At 45.7% G+C, this 17,475-nt stretch overlaps 1 protein-coding gene across 1 annotated transcript in view; it reads left to right on the plus strand.

The window, feature by feature from the left end:
* The first annotated feature begins 4,415 nt into the window (after positions 1 to 4,415).
* The window catches only part of LOC126162614 (WAS/WASL-interacting protein family member 3-like), a 316,445-nt gene continuing 303,385 nt past the window's right edge, over positions 4,416 to 17,475 (plus strand). The window contains exon 1 of the mRNA XM_049919233.1: positions 4,416 to 4,479. The gene's annotated coding sequence lies outside the window, so the exon portion shown is untranslated. The remainder of the gene's footprint in view (positions 4,480 to 17,475) is intronic.

Genomic DNA, 17,475 nt, shown 5'->3' on the forward strand with positions numbered 1-17,475 from the left:
GAAAGATCTGCCTGTAGCACACAGGACAGTAAGTAAAGGAAATAAATATGTAGTGAGAAGAGCATAACACTTATTCAAAGATAATTACCCTGAAGTCACCAAAGTTTATGATGGTCCCCTGGATATTACAAAAGGGGGATGGTGGTCATTGTTCTTAATACAGTGTACGATCACCACAGATGACAGTATATACGCTACAGCATGCGTCCAGACTGCCCAGAACGTAGGTAAGGAGTCCTTGTGACAGAACATTTCACTGCTTCACCAGCACGGTTGACAACTATTGGACGACCGTTGGTGAATATGGAATTGCTGCAACACTTGATCCAACGCATCCCATGCGCGCTCTGTGATCCAGGCAATAGGCACGCCAGGCCATTCGCCGAATATCGCCTCGTTCCAATAGCTCCTCCACCTGCTCTGTTCTATGCGGTCGCTCATTGTCATCCATGAAACTGAAGACTGAATGCCACCCTGAAAAGGCTCACATAGGGTAGAAGTACAGTATCGCAATAACGTTGGCCAGTGAGTGTATCATGTTCAAAGATCTGTAGGTCAGAACGCCCGTACAACACCGCTGTTCTCTGTCATTAAGTGAACGCCGTCGGCCATTGCGTTGACAGTGGTGAAAGTTAATCCCTGAAATATGGTATTCTCGGCACGCTCTTGACTCTCTGGATCTCGCAATATTGAATTACCCAACTATTTCGGAAATGGAATTTCCATGCACCTAGCTGAAGCAACCATTCCGCGTTCAACGTCTTTTAATTCCCTGCATGCGGTCATAATGAAGTAGAAAATGTTTTTACACGAATCACCTAAGTACAAATGACAGCTCCGCCAACGCAGTGCCTTTTTTTCTTTTTTTTTTTGCCATGTGTACGCAGTATTACCGCCATCTGTATATGTGCATTTTGTTATCGCTTGGCTTTAGTCACCTTTGGCGAGAGGTGGGAACTCGTGATACATCCAGGAACGTTGTCACACATGTTCGTTACCCCCCCCCTCTCTCACCCCTCCCCGAAGCACGTGCGTTGGGACGACGTATTGTAACACGTCCACACACAACAATGACCATGAAGCAGTTGTCGATCGCACTGGTGGAGGAATGTAACCACAACAAGTCCTTACCAACCTTGTGACCGGCATGGGAGTACGCTTCAGAGCACGTACTACCATCCGTGGTGTTCATTAAGACATTAAGAACAACGTTCTCCTTTTGTAATTTCCATGGGACCATCGTAAATTGCGATTATTTCTGTGTAATCCTCTTTGAATAGATGTGTCATTTCGTTTCCTTTCATTGCGTATTTCCATCAGTTACCTCCTATGCTATACTGAATCAGTTCTTTCTATCTATGGTCCAAGTTTCACCGTGTTATGTTACTTGGCAGTGGCACAACACAAGGAAATTATTTTCGTCCATCAGTTTTCCACGCCATTGTGTATAATAGAGTAATGAAGTAACTTGGGCCCTACTAAACATGAAGAATTATCTAAATTATTTAATGTGTTGTAAAAATACTTTTACGAACCATGGGGAGAAGTTCCTTACACGAAAACAAGAAAAATGTTCACATAAACATATGTACGAAAGTACTTCGTTTTCATGTTACCAATAAAAGTTGACGTTCAACCGCTTTCCATTTACAGCCGAATAGCTTCATTTATTTACGCACTTGTCTGACTCATTTACCCTAGATGTTGCCAGGGAGACTTGTTTACATTCGTCAAGCAATTGATCTATGCAGCAGACCACCCAGGTGCAGCAACTCTATAGCGATGTTTCATGGAATCCTGCGAAGCCCTTATAAACCGTCAGGCAGTATCTAAAAAGTGCGGGAGTCCACGATTCGACGATAGCTTGCGTTTATGTGTTGAAGAGCTCCAAACACATAAATTGTTAATTTTCATTAAGAATGCGAAAAAGAAAATATTTTCGGACATATGTTTGTAGGGACCATTTCCTAGTTTTGGTGTAAAGAACATGTCCCCAAATTTTGTAAAAGTATGTTTGAAACACCCTGTATAAAAATATACAACAGCTTTTGGTGTTTCCGTGATTCTGTTCTTTATATGCGTCGAAAATGTGCAGCCCTTGTAAAATATTTTCGCCGCATGACAATTAGGTTAATCAGCAATTAAATGGCCCTTGGTGCTAGAAATGATATTCCTAAATGAAGTAATTAATTTTGCCTATAATTTGGTTTATGCTTCTATGTGTGTTACAGAGCAGATGAGTGCAACCAAATAGACGGTACTGATTGGACGGTATAGAGGTACGAGTGCAGTGCATAATCTTTGCTGGTCGTAACGACAAATAATTTGAAAGTTAATAACTTTCGCCAAGATAGTGTTGTGAGTCTTCTGTGAAAGTACACATATTTAACTGAATCTCTAGTTGACCCTTACCCAGTCTGTCCAAAAAGTTAGGAGTCTGGATTAATAAAAAAAATAGAGAGACGTTAAGCTGGTGGTTTTAATGCCTCAGGTGTTCTACATACTCTCCTACCACTTGAGTACTAGACATATGACGGCCAAAAAAAAACACGAGAAACTGTCATAAGCAATTTCTTTGAAATGTTGTTCAGTTTGTATGTCACAATTCATTCAGCGTCAACTATGCCGTCAAAGCGTTGACCTTCATATGAATTTCTGCAGTTTGTCGTTTTTTGGTAGATTTGTATTGGTAACATCAAGTTTCGTCAGCTGTGACGACATTTTCTAGGAAATAATTGTCCACGTCTTGCATTTCAATATAGACGCAGCAGGCGTCCGGGAGTCATGGTGTGCAGGATAAAGTTTCCAAACACTTTTCTCTCTCTCAAAACATGCCAGAGAATGTCTTGAACATCTGATATGCAGATGTTGCTACATTTTGATTTGTGCACAACAACTTTGAAACTCTATGTCCGCACGTCCACTGTTTGACACTGTCTGCTCGCAACTGACTGGTCGAATGCATATTGTTATTTACATAGTTAAACCAAGCTGCCACTGTAGTTACTGCGCTCATGTCGCTTATTCGTCGGGAATTCTGCTGACTTTTTGGATGGACGGTGTATTTAAGTACAGTTGTGCTAATCCTCTTTCGTTCTTAATCTATCAGCATGCCTCACCTAATCCGCTTATTTAGATTTTAGCTCGAATCATATCTGCAGCAGGAGATGAATTCGACTCCTAAACAACTGGCAGTGCAGTGAGTAGTGTAGTGGGTGCTAGTTTCCAACCCACACCGCTGGCAACGTTATTCATCTTTTCACGCACTATTCACAGCCAAAAATAAACATTCAAGTTTTTAGGCAATAGACTAACCTTACTTTCAGAATGAGATTTTCACTCTGCAGCGGAGTGTGCGCTGATATGAAACTTCCCGGCAGATTAAAACAGTGTGCCGGAGCGAGACTCAAACTCCGGACCTTTGCCTTTCGCGGGCAAGTTCTCTATCAACTTTCTTTCTTATGTTAATCTCATTTTGTTCGTTTTCGTTCGTTGTATCTAATCGGGGCGGACGTCTCAAGACACCCCTTTTAGTTCGTCGTTGATCCAATAACTCAGTTTTTTTTTTTTTTTAATTACAGATGGCAGCTAACCCTCTGCCCGAACACACTGAGTTACCGTGCCGGCATCAACTGAGCTACCCAAGCACGACTCACGCCCCGTCCTCACAGCTTTACTTATGCCAGTATCTCGTCTATCTTCCAAACTTTACAGAAGCTCTCCTGCGAACCTTGGAGAACTAGCACTCCTGAAACAAAGTATATTGCGGAGACCTGGCTTAGCCACAGCCTGGGGGATGTTTCCAGAATGGGATTTTCACTTTGCAGTGGAGTGTGCGCTGATATGAAACTTCCTGGCAGATTAAAGCTGTGTGCCGGACCGAGACTCGAACTCGGGACCTTTGCCTCTCGAGGGCAAGTGCTCTACCAATTGATCACTTGTCCGCGAAAGGCAAAGGTCCTGAGTTCGAGTCTAGGTCCGGCACACAGTTTTAATCTGCCAGGAAGTTTCATAACCTTACTTCGATGTTACATTCATTTATGTGCGACATCTCTTAGTTTCTAAACTGCGATGACATAAGTTTTAGAAACTGCACACTGATATGCGTCCAGCGCTTCGTCGCGGCATATATGAAATGACGTTTTCCGAGGCCGTGGACTACGCATAACCGAGCGACAAATGAAAGTGCTCGTCATAAACAGGTGGGCTGTCTAGCAGCGTGTTGAGAGAGTGCTCGCCGAGCTGCTCGTAATGAGGAAGCGAATGCTCGCCTCCGGCGGGGAGAGACGACCCACCTGTGGTGGCGCGACTGGTCGATAGCGCGTGGCGTTTCCTTGGCAACGGCGCGGTGCACGCCGGGAGGCGCCCGGGGGCCTCGCCGCCTCGGCCTCCGCCTACCCCACGCAGTCGCCGGTTGCAGCCCGCGTCGAGAGGAGCGTCAGTGGACCAGACCCGGCGCCAGCAGCCGCTACTTGCACGGTAACAGCGCGCTGCCGCCACTCCACGGTAACCGCGGGCTCACCTCCCAACACTAAACTGACACAATATAGTGACGGTCGCACGCGAAGCCCAAGTGCGCAGTGTTAACACTGGCAGAAGCGAGAGACGCCTCTCCTTCCGTACGCTAGCTTAGATTCAAAGAAAACAATTCAGCGACCTGTCAAGGAATTGTACACATATCATTTTTCAGTCATTATAGTTATCATAATTTACAAGATAAATCGGTTGAAATTTCGCAGGGAATGATGCAGACGGTATTGAAAATGAAGCGTCTTTGTCTGACTGAAAGGCTATTGATTGCTGTGTATTATCTCGCGGCTAACGAGTATCATTCGAGACCACAATGGCAGAGACGCCATAACTGCTGATGACAATCAGTAATGTTAAGTGGAACGAAATTTTGACACAATTTGGAATATTTTTGACATCAGCTGTATTAGGCATGGAAATTGGTGATGCATGCAAATTTGTGCCGAACCGGGACTCGAACCCAGATTTCTTGACTATCGCGAGCGGCTATCCGTGCACGCTTCCAGGACCGATCGAAGCCTCCACACGCCACTGCTCACTACTTACCTCGATTTGCACAACAAGGTTAATGAGACGAATGTGTCCAACGTTAGTATTATCATCCTGTAGCGTGTCTAAGCTGTAATACTTCCTACTAAAGTGTCTATTCCTTCACACATGCATGTACGTTTGTCTCGTTAACCCTGTTGCGGGAATCCATGCAATTCGGACACTCTTATGGCATATGAAGGTTTGGTTTGGCCTTGGACAGCCAAGATGGTTGACAGCCAAGATGGTTGAGACGACCGCTCACGATAAACTGGAAAGCCGGGTTCGAGTCCCGGTTCGGCCCAAGTTTTCATGTGTCACCAGTAGGCAATCGCGACACAATTTCGTAATATTACTACAGCTACAGATTGCCAACAATATCTTTTCCTTCAGACATATGTGTCTGTCTAAGGGAACAGATATTGTAATAATGCCTGCCTAAGGGAACAGATATTGTAATATTAAGTAAATCATAAGTTAAGTGAAAGCTTCCATTTAATAGTATTATCTTAACGAAGTTCATACACTGTGTGGGTACTGAGGTCAAGCTGTCACTTTCGATGGATACGGATCTACAATCCGAGGGAAATGTAAGTCGTGGTGACAATGGGGACCATTCTGAACGGGAAGTGTCATGTAAACATATGCTAAAGTCTAAATCATTTCCCTGAGGTAGCCGTTTAACTCGCAAAGTATTTGTCATGTTGGCACCTTACATACGTGCATCACTTTCACAGATATATCGCCTTGGTAGTATTCTCTGCATGGAACGTAAGTACAACAGGATAGAGTCCATGTGCACTGCTCTCGATGAAGCAACGACTGGAACTGTCGCTGAAACGCTGTTGCATGCCTACAAAGCTCACCCTAGGTTTCGCCACTATCGTACCCTTCCCGAAGCTGGTTAAAGCCGGAAATATACAGCTCCAACGCAAGATAATTTGGTTGATCGTCACAAAAATGTTTGAGGATATGTCAAAAGAGGTTTCAATTAGCAACCGAGCATCTGTCTACACGAACGGAAAAATGGGTTGAAGCTGGCGGTGTCGTCACAGGGCACTAGTTGCAAAGGAAAACTGACAACAAACCACAAAAACTAACCATCTCTTACTTGACCGTCAACTAAGGCGCTGTCATTACTGACATTGTGGATACATTTGAGAACGGAGCATAACATATGCCATGTTCCCCTAGCCTGTGGACTGTCTGTTCATAATGTGTATCCATTTCCTGCTCAAACAGCCTGTAGCAGGTCGCAGTGAACGATGTTTCATCCAGCAGCGAATTAGAGCATGAAACCATAATATCTGTGTTAACTGGCGAGTTACATTGTTCTTACGCAAAAAAGTTGTCGTTATTTGGGGGAATTCTTGTTTCTGCAAACTTCATCTCGCATTTCATCCTAGCTCTAACCATCAATTTTGTGTGTTCAAAATAAGTCTGTGTATGGTTACTTTCCTTCTCAGTACATTAAGTCGACTACCACTGTCCACGACTCCAGTAGCTCAAGCTTTCTACTGCCATGTACAAACAGAAATAGTTGCTTGTTGCTGCTTTTCTTATCGCTTACTGATTTAGAATTTATAGGCACCTGTATTTTATTACACTCCTGGAAATGGAAAAAAGAACACATTGACACCGGTGTGTCAGACACACCATACTTGCTCCGGACACTGCGAGAGGGCTGTACAAGCAATGATCACACGCACGGCACAGCGGACACACCAGGAACCGCGGTGTTGGCCGTCGAATGGCGCTAGCTGCGCAGCATTTGTGCACCGCCGCCGTCAGTGTCAGCCAGTTTGCCGTGGCATACGGAGCTCCATCGCAGTCTTTAACACTGGTAGCATGCCGCGACAGCGTGGACGTGAACCGTATGTGCAGTTGACGGACTTTGAGCGAGGGCGTATAGTGGGCATGCGGGAGGCCGGGTGGACGTACCGCCGAATTGCTCAACACGTGGGGCGTGAGGTCTCCACAGTACATCGATGTTGTCGCCAGTGGTCGGCGGAAGGTGCACGTGCCCGTCGACCTGGGACCGGACCGCAGCGACGCACGGATGCACGCCAAGACCGTAGGATCCTACGCAGTGCCGTAGGGGACCGCACCGCCACTTCCCAGCAAATTAGGGACATTGTTGCTCCTGGGGTATCGGCGAGGACCATTCGCAACCGTCTCCATGAAGCTGGGCTACGGTCCCGCACACCGTTAGGCCGTCTTCCGCTCACGCCCCAACATCGTGCAGCCCGCCTCCAGTGGTGTCGCGACAGGCGTGAATGGAGGGACGAATGGAGACGTGTCGTCTTCAGCGATGAGAGTCGCTTCTGCCTTGGTGCCAATGATGGTCGTATGCGTGTTTGGCGCCGTGCAGGTGAGCGCCACAATCAGGACTGCATACGACCGAGGCACACAGGGCCAACACCCGGCATCATGGTGTGGGGAGCGATCTCCTACACTGGCCGTACACCACTGGTGATCGTCGAGGGGACACTGAATAGTGCACGGTACATCCAAACCGTCATCGAACCCATCGTTCTACCATTCCTAGGCCGGCAAGGGAACTTGCTGTTCCAACAGGACAATGCACGTCCGCATGTATCCCGTGCCACCCAACGTGCTCTAGAAGGTGTAAGTCAACTACCCTGGCCAGCATGATCTCCGGATCTGTCCCCCATTGAGCATGTTTGGGACTGGATGAAGCGTCGTCTCACGCGGTCTGCACGTCCAGCACGAACGCCGGTCCAACTGAGGCGCCAGGTGGAAATGGCATGGCAAGCCGTTCCACAGGACTACATCCAGCATCTCTACGATCGTCTCCATGGGAGAATAGCGGCCTGCATTGCTGCGAAAGGTGGATATACACTGTACTAGTGCCGACATTGTGCATGCTCTGTTGCCTGTGTCTATGTGCCTGTGGTTCTGTCAGTGTGATCATGTGATATATCTGACCCCAGGAATGTGTCAATACAGTTTCCCCTTCCTGGGACAATGAATTCACGTTCTTATTTCAATTTCCAGGAGTGTAGATCACTTTACTTTCTCTATGAAAGGGTTGATTTTTTCTGTTAAGTTGTAGTACACACTAATTAAACATGTAGCCTGGTAATGTTAGACAACGGAGAAGATCAACGGCAATGATCGTTTGTGTGGTACGTACGATGTATTGGAAAGTAAAGCAGCAAGAGAGGCAAGGTGCGGTCTGAAGCGCCCAGAGCTGCAGGCATCACACCTGCACTGGAGACAACGTGCGGTTGCCTTCCTACGACTTGACGACCACCTCGCTCTGTCTTGATCACCGGTCCTGTAGTTTAACATGAAAGCGCAACACGCATTCTTCATGTACTTGGGCACTGTCAGAGCTAAAAATCTTACTGAGTAGCAGAATATAACTGGAGACCCATGGGAGAAAGACCCCCAACCACATAGAATAGTCATATGCCTCTTACTCACGGAGACAAAGAACCAGAACAACAGAGGATCAAGAAAATATATGATTTGCTCCTGTTTGTGAAAGAATTACACATAGTTAAAGCTAAAACCTGCAGCAAACCCTGCTAAAACATAATTATTAACCATTATTTTTATTTTAAAATCTTTGAAATGTTTTATTACAAACTGATATGCACACATACAGACCACCATGTTTGCACCTCTTATGTGTTCTGAACATGCCGAAACGCTCAGGGGGCTTCAGAAATTCACGAAAGTCTTATTCATGGTGTATCTACGCTCAAAACTGAACGTCTTTTCTACTCAGAGTGAGTGGTTTGGCGGCAGTATTGTTACACGTCTGACGCCAAGCGTAAGGATCTTTTATCCTGTTTGGCCCTGCAGTTCTTTTTCTGTTATTGTCACCTGTAACAATGCTTCAGCCCGTCTATGATTAGTTAGGGAACCGGTATTTAGGTCGGAAGGAAGTCCTTAGCTCAAAACTTTTAGTCGAAGGATTAGTGTTTAACGTACCGCCGACAGCGAGATTATTAGAGATGGAGAACAAGCTCGAAATATGGAACTAAATCGTCTGTGTTCTTTTCATAAGAATCATCCCGGCATCGCCTTAAGCCATTTAGCGAAACCACAGTGAACCTAAATCTGGATGATGCGACTGGGATTTGAATCCCCTTCCTCCGGCGTCTCAATCACTGTGCCACCTCTCCCCGTACCTTCAACAGGCCCATGATTATTAAATCACTGTGGTGTTCAACCAGCCTTCAGACTGGTGAATGATGAACGTTACAGACAAGTTACATAGCGATTAGGAGGAAGGTAAATGTTTCATCGAGACAGGGAATGGAACACCAGCTGGGTTCAGGTTAGGATGTCATTTACAAAGAAACCATCTCGCAAGAATCGTATGAAGCGATTTATGGAAACCACAGAATACCTGAAATAGGATCATCGCACAGGAATTTGAATCCCTATCCTCCTTAATACGAGTCCAGCACCTTAACAAGTACGCCATCTCGATAGTCCATAACGAATAAAGAATCATCGCTACTGTCCACTGTGGGGACTGACTTACGTGATAGTCTAACCTCAACTCGTAACGGCCTGGTCCTCAAAAAATCAGTCACTAAAAAGTAAAAAGAAAACAAGGAAAATCAAGATTCAACATCCCGTCGATGGCGAGGTCACCAGAGACTACTTTTAAGCACTAACCGTGCACTTCCAGCCATTTCCGGACAGTAATAACCAAGGTGCATCATCCTGCTCAAAATGGAATCTTCCTCCTTTTATTGCGATTACCATGTAGAAATGGACGTGATATCCGGGGTTGGATTCATAAGCTCGAATGGGAAAGGAAATTCCTTTCAAAGGAACCGTTCTGACATTTTCCTTGATGAATTTATGGAAATCACGGAAAAACTAAATCCGGATAGCCGGATGGGGATTTCAACCACCCGCCACTGCGCCCTCTTACCATTGAGGACTTGTCAAAGTACTTCTACTGCAAAACTTTCATTGTTCATTCCAGAAAGCATCTCTCCTGAAGGCATGCCTCTTTCAGCCCCTTTTGTCTGCTAATGAGCTGTGCACACTCCTGATAGAGCTTAAAACTTCGCTCTGCAAAAGGTCTTCCCCTTTCCGGCAGCAAATACGAAGTCGCTGCATGAAAGAGCTGCTGTTACGGTGGAGAGAATATCCCAAGAGTGCCAATAAAGTCAGTGATGACGACGATAATCTGCTGAACATATCTGAATAATCGTAAGAAAATAATACATATCTTTACCGCACTTAGAGAGTGCTACCGTGTGTGAGAACATTGAAATAACTTGGTTTTTTAAATATTTTCTGTTTACTTGCGTCGATTCCTTTTGCAGTGTTTTAGAAATGCTAACATTTTCCCCCTGGACTGTAATTAAAAGGTCTTTTTACGCAAACGAAATATGTAAACATGGTTGACAAAAGAAACGATAAGATGTAGATGCACTTCATAATGGGTTGTAACTTGAGGATGGCATAATGGGATGAAATTGCGATTGTCAATTAATGCAATTAATAAGAGTCCAGGCAAAAATGTTGTCGTTTCTAAAGTTGAGCCATATCAACTGCTCATGGTTAACCGAAATCTTTTGTCAGGTATATCTCAATATACATGGTCCAGTCACGTTAAAGTGACAAACGACTATATTCGACCACTTGCTGTGAAGGGAATACAAAGCGTTTCGGGGGATGGAGGGGGGAGGGGGGCAGGGGACGCGGGAAACAGTACCAGACACTTTCGTAATACAGAAACGGAGCGATTTGTCTGACATCCAAAAGGATTATGATCACTGGCTTTCGGGGCAAGGGTGGAAGCACTTCCGAAAAGGCTAAGTTTGTAAACAGTTCTCATGCCACCGTGGTTAAGGTATATCTTGCGTGGGAAAATAACGCTATCCAAAACCGACAACGAGGCAACTGTAGTGCACCAAGGGCCTTAGATGACGGGGGTGAACGACGGCTGCAGAGATGTTTATGGGCGAATCAACGTGCAACTGTTCAGTAATTGACCGCCCAGATGAACCAAGGGGATACCAATAGTGTTTCCTCAGCGACCTTTCAGCGAACTTTGCTGCGTATGGACCTCCGCACCAGGCGCCTGGTCTTTGAACCCATGCTGACTACTGTTCATCAGCGACGAAGGCTAGAATTTGCACGCCTCTATCGCAACAGGACGTCCACCGAGCGACGACAGGTGGTCTTTTCAGATGAACAACATCTTGTGCTCCATCGGACAGATGACCGTTGGCGTGTACGACGTGAAACGTCTGAAAATATGCTGCAACAATCATCGGAAGGGTCCAGGATGGATGAGGAAGAGTTATGGTTAAGGTAATGTTTTCATCGCATTCCCTGGCTGATCCCATCATTCCAGAAGGCACAATGGATCAACACAAGCATGCATCTATCCTTGGGGACCATGTACACCAGTACATGCAGTTTGTTTTTCCTCGACAGGGTGGCATTGACCAGCAGGACTGCGCAACGAGTCACACATTCGTGGTTCTAAGAGCATCAGAATCAGTTTACCGTACTCTCCAGGCCACCAAACTTCCTGGATTTAAAATCAATCGATAATCTGTAGAACCACCTCGATCGGACTGCTCACGACGTGGATCCTCTACCGAGAGACCTAGAGCAGCTGGCCACGGCACTGGAACCGGCATGACTCCACATCCCTGTCCGTACATTCCAGAACCTCACTGACTGTCTACCTGAACGGCTCGCAGTGGTCCGCCCTGCAAAAGTTGGTTTTTCAGGCTTTTGACCGGTGGTCACCTCACTGTGACTGGATAGTGTACCTCGTTGTCACTCATCATCTGTTCGTAATGCAGCAGAGATCATTCCAAAACTAGCCTTGCGCAAGAGTCTCTCTTTAACGGCATGACGATGATGAAGACATGAAGGTATAATGCCAGCCTCCACGGCCGAGTTCGCTTAACTGCAGGAAAGCAAAAATGGTTCAAATGGCTCTGAGCACTATGGGACTTAACTTCTAAGGTCATCAGTCTCCTAGAACTTAGAACTACTTAAACCTAACTAACCTAAGGACATCACACACATCCACGCCCGAGGCAGGATTCGAACCTGCGACCGTAGCGGCCGCGCGGTTCCAGACTGTAGCGCCTTTAACCGCTTGGCCACCACGGCCGGCGCAGGAAAGCACAAGCTGTCGATCCCAGGCAATTCGAATCGCAATCTTACAAGTAACGTTTATCTCCGGACCAGCTGGTGTAAAATTATCGAACATTGTGTAATCATATTTTTCATTGAAACATACGTTTCTCTCCTTTGTGATATGAAGTGAGTATTACCTTTGAACACCGTTAATGGCTAACTGATTATCTGATGAGGACGTTAAGCACAAAAATTCCTACATAGGTTTGTACTAAGTACCAAGTAGCTAGATCAGCATGAAGTGACTCATTCAGGTGCTGGCAGATCTCCATGAACCTCCTAAGAAGGTATTCCGTTTTAGTGTACGAAGAATATACGTGGTGATTTCGGAAGGAGGAGGATTCATATCACTACTTTGAAGCAAAAACCTATCCTTTTACGGGCACTGATGGCCATTTTCCAATGGGTATTATGCTGCTGAGGGTCGAACTCCTCCTTCATAGATTAACATGAACATATTGGGGTGAACTTGATGACCGACGGCGGGATTCACGTACGAATAGTTCGTTGCTGTATTCAGTTTGGATTAATAGGCCTTCATGAGTTCATGAAAACATTTCTCGGAAATACAGTTGCCCCCATCTTTCGTCTGCTGTCAACTACACTCCTGGAAATGGAAAAAAGAACACATTGACACCGGTGTGTCAGACCCACCATACTTGCTCCGGACACTGCGAGAGGGCTGTACAAGCAATGATCACACGCACGGCACAGCGGACACACCAGGAACCGCGGTGTTGGCCGTCGAATGGCGCTAGCTGCGCAGCATTTGTGCACCGCCGCCGTCAGTGTCAGCCAGTTTGCCGTGGCATACGGAACTCCATCGCAGTCTTTAACACTGGTAGCATGCCGCGACAGCGTGGACGTGAACCGTATGTGCAGTTGACGGACTTTGAGCAAGGGCGTATAGTGGGCATGCGGGAGGCCGGGTGGACGTACCGCCGAATTGCTCAACACGTGGGGCGTGAGGTCTCCACAGTACATCGATGTTGTCGCCAGTGGTCGGCGGAAGGTGCACGTGCCCGTCGACCTGGGACCGGACCGCAGCGACGCACGGATGCACGCCAAGACCGTAGGATCCTACGCAGTGCCGTAGGGGACCGCACCGCCACTTCCCAGCAAATTAGGGACACTGTTGCTCCTGGGGTATCGGCGAGGACCATTCGCAACCGTCTCCATGAAGCTGGGCTACGGTCCCGCACACCGTTAGGCCGTCCTCCGCTCACGCCCCAACATCGTGCAGCCCGCCTCCAGTGGTTTTGCGACAGGCGTGAATGGAGGGACGAATGGAGACGTGTCGTCTTCAGCGATTAGAGTCGATTTCCTCTTATACGTCTAATCCGTAATCACCCAGAGATGGCTACTTACTCATTGCCAATCGGCAACAGTTCAGTTCAGATGCTGTTGGGGAAATGTTTCCGTCTATTTAACATCGTTAGTATGTACGTTGACATCCAAAGTCTGCGTCAGAGCCCAGTAATCAACTGCTGTTCCTGAACTTTTATGAAGACACCATTGTCATTGCGAGGAGCTGTTCTGCTTTCACGCAGTCAGTATTCATCGCGGACATCGACGGCACGTAGAGCTTCACAGCTGACACGATAATTATTCACAACGTTGGGCAGCTTGAAATGTGATTTCACCATAAATCCACGCGAAATGTTTCGAAACTTAGTGTTCGTAAAAATTGGCAACGTAGACCCAAAACATACGTTAGTGTTTTCGAATATGGCGAAATTTCTACGAATAAATAGCACCCCACCGGTAATTATTTTGCGAAGTTTAATTAACCACTTCGAACATTAATTCCCAGCTTAAGAGGCGTTGCATAGGACAGTGGATGGCTTTAAATTAAGTAGCCAAGCTATGTGTTTAGTGCCACTTTCAATATAAAAGAATAGAACAAAATTTATTTAGAAAACTGTTGCTTGATTTACACACGTACGCAAGACTGCAAAGAGCCTAAAGGATTTGGACGAGCTGTCCCATTACAAATTTACTACGCCAGTGGACATAGTGTGACAAAGAACACGAGTTTCATCTCATAGACGTCACATATATGTTCACTACATTTGATGTTACTCGTTCCGATTATAAGTGACCACTGGTCGCTTTGGAGCGCTGTTGACAGAACGGTACCAGGTGGTTCAAAATGGTTCAAATGGCTCTGAGCACTATGGGACTTAGCATCTGTGGTCATCAGTCCCCTAGAACTTATAACTACGTAAACCTAACTAAGCTAAGACACCACACACATCCATGCCCGAGGCAAGATTCGAACCTGCGACCGTAGCGGTCACGCGGTTCCAGACTGAAGCGCCTAAAACCGCACGGCCACACTGGCCGGCTGGTACCAGGTGGTGATGCGATCCTTCAACGCAGCCGTAAATTATGCCAGTGAAATGGTGTGTATGTGCCTCTTGGTTGTATGAAGATGGGTCGACATGAAAGCTTAACAAAACGTCAGAAACGAGCTATTTCTGTTGCTCTTGGACACACCGGGCACGAGAAGTGATGGTTAGAATTTCTTGACTTGTAGGCAGCGGAGATGAGTGACTGTTGGTGCATTTTAACCAGTTTCCGAGCGAACATTGCGTATGAAACTGCATCAGTCGACATTTGCAGCCGGACACCTGGCAAAGAAGGTTATTTCTCACTGCGCAAATAAACATGCATGCGCTAAACAACACAGAAACTACGTCGTGACTGACTCGATGCGCGTAGTGTCGTCTGACCAGTCGCGAGTTTCCTTTTTTCAAATTATGGAAGGTGTCGATGCACAGAGGACCCAGTGAGGAGTTTAACCCGCTGTGTGCGGGAGCTGTGCGAGGTGTGATCAAAAAATACGGCGAATAATTTTATTAGAAACAAAGTAATAAACGTACATGGAATTTGATTTAATCTCCTTCAAAGTATTATGCTTGGCTAGCGATGCACGACAGGAAGCATTATTGAAATAGTTACTTTGGAAGGAAGTTCGGCTGCTCTGTCATGGCCCTCTCAGTGTCAGGAGCTGTCTCAACACGTTTTCCTCTGAGAACGATTTTAATTTTTGGGAAGAGCTAGAAGTCACATGGTGCTACGTCTGGTGAGTAAGACAGATGCTGACAGTACGAAACCTTATTCCGCCTAAAAATTCGCGAATCACCAGCGAGGTGTTGCACGACGCGTTATAGTGATGAAAAAGAATGCCGTTGGCCCATTTTTGTGGTCTCCTTTTTCGTACAACATTTGGCAAACGTTGAATTCCACCCTTTTAAACTTCAGCGTTTGCAATTGTTCTCCTTGGAACGAACTCTGGTCGCATTATTCTCTCGTATCGAAGAAAACAACGAGTGTGACAATGATATTCGATTTTGACTGGCGTACCTCTTTAGGGCGAGAATATTTACTGATTTTCCGTTGGAACTTAGAACTTTCGTCATCTGGATTCATTGATTTTCCATTGGGAACTCTGAATTTTCGTCTCTGGATCGCGCTCACAAACCCACGTTTCATCTCCAGTTACAATTTTGGACATGCAGTCCGGATCTGAATGAAGACCACCCTTGAACTACGTGCAAACTGACACACGATTTTCCTTCTGTTCATCATGCAAAAGTCTGGGAACAAATTTTGCTCTCTCTCGTCTCATTTGCAAATGGTCGATTAAAATGCTTTGCACGGATCCGTATGAGGTACTAAGTTCTTACGTAAGCTCTCGAATAGTTATTCACCTGTTATACCTGCGGTCGTGTTCTGTCGCCTGATGTTATCATGAGCTGTCGATCGCTTCTATCGCTCACATATGACGCGACGTCAATGCGATAGGGATGGCGGTTACTCGGTTCTCCACTTTAAACTGAGTATTGCAATCGTTCAAAATAACTGGTTTCCGAAATAACCGATTTTAGGTTCATTACTGTTATTACGTCAAGCAGTAAACGTTGAATTCGAAAAAAATAGTGGAAACTTGTAATGAAGGTGAAGGAGCAGGAGCTCACGAGCGGCTGGTAGAAATCTTTCTCATTGTCTGCAGCAGAATTTACTAAGGCGAAGGAGACAGGCGCGAAGACAACGACAGCCAAAGGTCACAAGTTGATGACTTCCCTGCGTCATCACTTCTATCTTGAAGCAACCACAAAATTAATGGTTCAGTTACCAGCTACAGTTTGTAGCAGCAGTAAAACTGTATGGATATAAATCAAATTTACACCTCTCTCTTCCAACGAGCCGCGCGGAATGGCCGCGCGGTTAGAGGCGCTATGTCACAGATTGCACGGCCTCTCCCGCAAGAGGTTCGAGTCCTCCCTCGGGCATGTGTGTGTGTGTGTGTGTGTGTGTGTGTGTGTGTGTCTTGTTGTTGTTGTTGTTAGCGTACGTCAGTTTGTGTTGGTTTAAGTAATGTGTAAGTCTAGGGACCGATGACCTCAGCAGTTTGATTCCTTAGGCATTCATACATATCTGAACATTTTTTTCCAACGAAGATTCTGGATGTTTTCTCCTTATATAATGTCGCAAGTTTCTTGTACCTGCTTTCAAAGCACATGGAGCATTGCACTTTGTTGCTACTGTACTGCGAAAAATACTTCCAGGGTAGGGATGGTGCCATTCTGCATTACCACCGATGTCGGAGGACGACAGTAAGCCACCCTATTGACCAGATGGAGGAAAATCTTGCAGACAACACACAATTGCGTACAGTCTTTTTCACACCACCCCTATTTTTGTTACTAGTGGATAACTGCAAGCATTTTTATCAAAATGGTGCTGATCACTTTCTCCAGTTTCTACAATCCAATATTTCAAAGAAATGGATATTCTACGAATAAACATTACTTGCTTTTTAAAAAAGTGTTATTTAAAAATCAAAAAAATTAGTACTGCCGCTGTGGCAAATTGATTTGCCAGTTTCTTTACTCGGTTATTAGTAAAAAATTTAAAAAAATCCTGTTATAGCCAAGATCAAACAAATACCGAAAGATACCGATTATTCAGAACTAAATTAGGCAACCGGTATGGGTTTTAAACAGTCGAATTTTCTCTTGCCTATAACGCGAGCCCAGCTGCGGTAAACACTGAGCCACCACCCCTGCGCCTAGGGACTGACATCGTCTTTGTCCGCGTGCTTTCCATAGCATGTCTTCTTGCTTCTAATTTCAGGAAATGTGGTAGCTATTAATAAATGTAAATAAATGTGTGTGAATTCAAATGGTTCAAATGGCTCTGAGCACTATGGGACTTGACTTCTGAGGTCATCAGTCCCCTAGAACTTAG

Source organism: Schistocerca cancellata, chromosome 1 (assembly GCF_023864275.1).
Source record: "Schistocerca cancellata isolate TAMUIC-IGC-003103 chromosome 1, iqSchCanc2.1, whole genome shotgun sequence".
NCBI lineage: Eukaryota > Metazoa > Arthropoda > Insecta > Orthoptera > Acrididae > Schistocerca > Schistocerca cancellata.